This window comes from Heterocephalus glaber, unplaced genomic scaffold (genome assembly GCF_053883595.1).
Source record: "Heterocephalus glaber isolate CG9 unplaced genomic scaffold, H.glaber_assembly_v1.0 deba00000122, whole genome shotgun sequence".
In the NCBI taxonomy this organism is placed as follows: Eukaryota; Metazoa; Chordata; class Mammalia; order Rodentia; family Bathyergidae; genus Heterocephalus; species Heterocephalus glaber.
In genome coordinates this window covers 12,480,353-12,483,791 of record NW_028258138.1, presented here as the reverse complement: position 1 = coordinate 12,483,791, position 3,439 = coordinate 12,480,353, and the positions used below count along the sequence as shown (strand labels likewise).

The window sequence follows — 3,439 nt, the reverse complement described above, 5'->3', positions numbered from 1 at the left end:
AAACCGAAAGTGAAAAATATCTATTGCAGCTTGTGTCCAAACAAGTGAGTTTAATCTATGTGTCATGTTGCCCTGAGTACTGGCCTCACCATTTGACTGAATGTTGAACCCAGCCAACCAGTCAATTTAGGTCAAAGTTCGCTACCATTTTATTACCTTCTCCTCCCACCCTGTTTCAAATAGTATGGGGTTTTTTTACATATTTTTTTTCCTTCTGTTGAGCTGATATAGGCCACCTTCTAAGAGAAACAATTAAAAAAAAATACATTGAGCATCAAATATGCAGTACTTAAACAAGTATACAAATTCATAAGGATTCATAAATGTGATGTTCTAGAGAACTCCAAGAGGAAATTTTCTAAGGGTAAAATAGAAAGAATGAATTTTGTTTTGTTTTGTTTTTGTTTTGTTTTGTTTTTCCCTCTCTATTATCACATTTGCCCCTTGAAGACAATATGTTTTATTACTTATTTATTTTCTAACTTGATTTTTTTTCTAACTTTTTGAAACAGAGACGACACATTCTTGGGGAAGTGGGGTGGAGAGCAGGCCCTGGTAAGTGATCATGACAACATGTGGAGTTGAGAGGCCTGCCTAGGACAGCGATGCACTGCCACATGCCACAGTTACTGTCTGAGGCTCAGCAGGCCATTCCCAAGCCACACAAAGCCACTACAGGTCCAAGCCATAAAAGTCTTCTAGCTCATCCTGAAACAAGTTCCGCTCATGCTCTCAGTCAGTTAGCTCCCCACCCAGTATCTACTTGATGTTGGCACTTTCTGTCTCTGTGGCTCCTCTCCAAGGCCATCAGGGTCCATCAGGGTACGCATGCTTGTATAAACAGTTACTTCCAAACAGGCAGTTCCCATGGCCTTCATCAAAATACCTGCATGTCTTGTTGCTCATTGCCTCCTTATATTTCTGAATGAGTTTCTGCTTCTCTTCTTTCTCCTCCACCCAGTACTCACTTGGAATGACAAAGTGAGATGTGATGCGGCATTCAGGGCAGGCCTTTATGATCTCACTGTCAAACTGCTTAGCACTCCTCCACTCACGAGTGCACTTGAGACAGCAGGTGTGGTTGCAGTTGGAGAGAATGCCGAAGCGGCGCTCACTGGGATTGGCTTTCTCATACACCACCTCCATGCAGATGTCACACGCCATGTCCTTGCTGCGCTGCACAGCAAATGACAGCTCTATGTCCTTCTCATGGGCCTCAATGCAAGATTTTATGTGCTGGGACCTCTGGACTGTATCCATCGGGTGCAGGACCTGTAGCCCACACAAGTTGCAGGTGTCGCCATGCAGGTACACACAGCTCTCCCCACTGCGGCACTCTCCCATGGCAGCATAGGTGCAGAGCTGCTTCTTGGTCTCCATCACACTGGGTTCCTTTCTCACACTCAGCCTTGGGCACTGAGCCCTGCACAGCAGCCTCTGGACAGGCAAGAGCAGTGCGGCCGGGGTAGGGCTGCCCAGGCACAAATTCAATGGCATTTGCCCAGTCCTTGGAACCTGGGCCTATGGCTGGGAAGTTCACATTTCTGGACTCAGCTTCACTGTATTCATCTCTATGAGTGGTCCAGCGATGGAGGAACTTGAGGAAGTGGCAAGGGATGGTTCTGCAGTTAGATCTGTAGCAGCTGCTTCCTCCCGTTTCAATGGCTTTCTGTGCTCGTATCTGCAGTGGTCTCCATATACACAGTAGCCTCCCTGGAAAGACTTGCACACTACACTGTAGGGGCTGTCAGAGAGGTCATGTGAGCAGCGACAGTTATCTCCTTCCTTACAAACCTCATGGATGAAATACCCTACTTCCCCACTCGGGAACACGTTGTTCTCACTGCTGCGGCTGCTGTGCTCAGGAGATGACAGAGCTCTCGAAGTCTCAGTGGCCTCTTGCTTCTTTCTAGGTTGTTCTGGAGCAAACTGCTTTTTTCTCTTTAACTGCTTGCCAACTTCACTGTCAGAATCGCTGTCTGAAGAGCTTGAAGGAAGAAGTCCCTTTTCATTAGCCATTGACCCTCACCAGTGGTCCACAGCCTCCTACTTGACAATATGATGTAAAATAGAATATTCCTTAAAGTCCTTTCAACTCCCAAAGCTTTACACCTTTCAAATTTTCACAGGTATTCTTCATTATTGTTTTCAAATACAATGAGAATGACATTGGATATTTGGATAAACACACATAGGAAGAAGTCTTCTCAGTATCAATGCTATGACACTGTGTCTCTGAGTCAAGAATGAATGTTTTGATTTGTGCAATCCTGCAGTGAGAAATTTTATAGTTCCAGCAACAAATATGGAGAAGGTTTCATTATAGGAACCTAGGCAATTATTGATTCCTGGAAAATAAGTGCAATTCTAATACAACATGGGTTTTGGATGAATATTGTTTAAATAGCCCTACTAGTGTAAATCTTCCATGATATAATCATATTGGAAAGATGAGAGTGTGTAACAGTGTGTGTCTTGGGTGAAGTATATATAGAAGAAATAAATCCTCATTTCACATAACAGGAAGTCAATAAAGTACATGTAAAACCAAGAAAATAAAAAAGTGAAAAGTAAAATTATTATGGAAAAGTGATTAAGTATGAAAAATGCCTTGAAGTACTTGAAGGTAAAGGTCACTGACTAGAAGAAACTAAAGATAAAAAATTGCATTTTTTGGTCTTCTGCTTTTTTCATACAAGTTACTTTGGAATCATCCATTTGATACTTGAATCATTTCAAGTTAACTAATAATTGCAAAAGATAATTTTAACTAGTAATAAATACTATCTCCCCTTTCTTTTTGTACATGTTTTTAGTATATAATTTTTTTCCCATTAAGTTTATTGGTACATTTTAGGTAAAAAATACAGTTACATTCATCATTGGGATCTTGTACCATTACATGAGTATCTTGGTTCTTATTTTTTTCACCTTACCCTGCCCTCCCTTCACCCCCTCCACCCTTCTCTATTTGCAAAGACTTTGTTTCCATTTTTTTTCCTTTTCTCATATTTTTTCTTTTCCCTTTTTTCCTTTCCCCTACACCTCCCACTTCCCCTGCACCTTTAGACCTTTTCTTCCTGTTACACAATATCAATTATACATTTCTTAAATTACAATATCAAGATCTAGGAGATATTACCACAGATTTTACAGAATTTAAAAGGATATAGAAAGTATATTTCAAAAATGTTCTTTGAAATAAATTTGACAACTTCTAAGAAGTACCTTGGAAGGCAAATTAATGAAACTAACTCTAGAGGAAATATACAATTTGAATAGCACCTATTAAAGAAAGTATATTCCTAGATTGAAAACCTACCTATATGACAACAGCAGGCTCATATACATTTTAACTGATGAATTATATCAAACAATTAAAGCAGAAAAAAGAAGGAACATTTCTCCCCTCATTTTAGGAACTCAACATTGTGCTAAT

General features: G+C 40.3%; 1 pseudogene; it reads right to left on the bottom strand.

The window, feature by feature from the left end:
* Nucleotides 1-544: 544 nt before the first annotated feature.
* On the bottom strand, nucleotides 545-2,019 carry LOC101709700 (E3 ubiquitin-protein ligase makorin-1 pseudogene; annotated as a pseudogene).
* Between the last annotated feature and the right edge of the window lie 1,420 nt (nucleotides 2,020-3,439).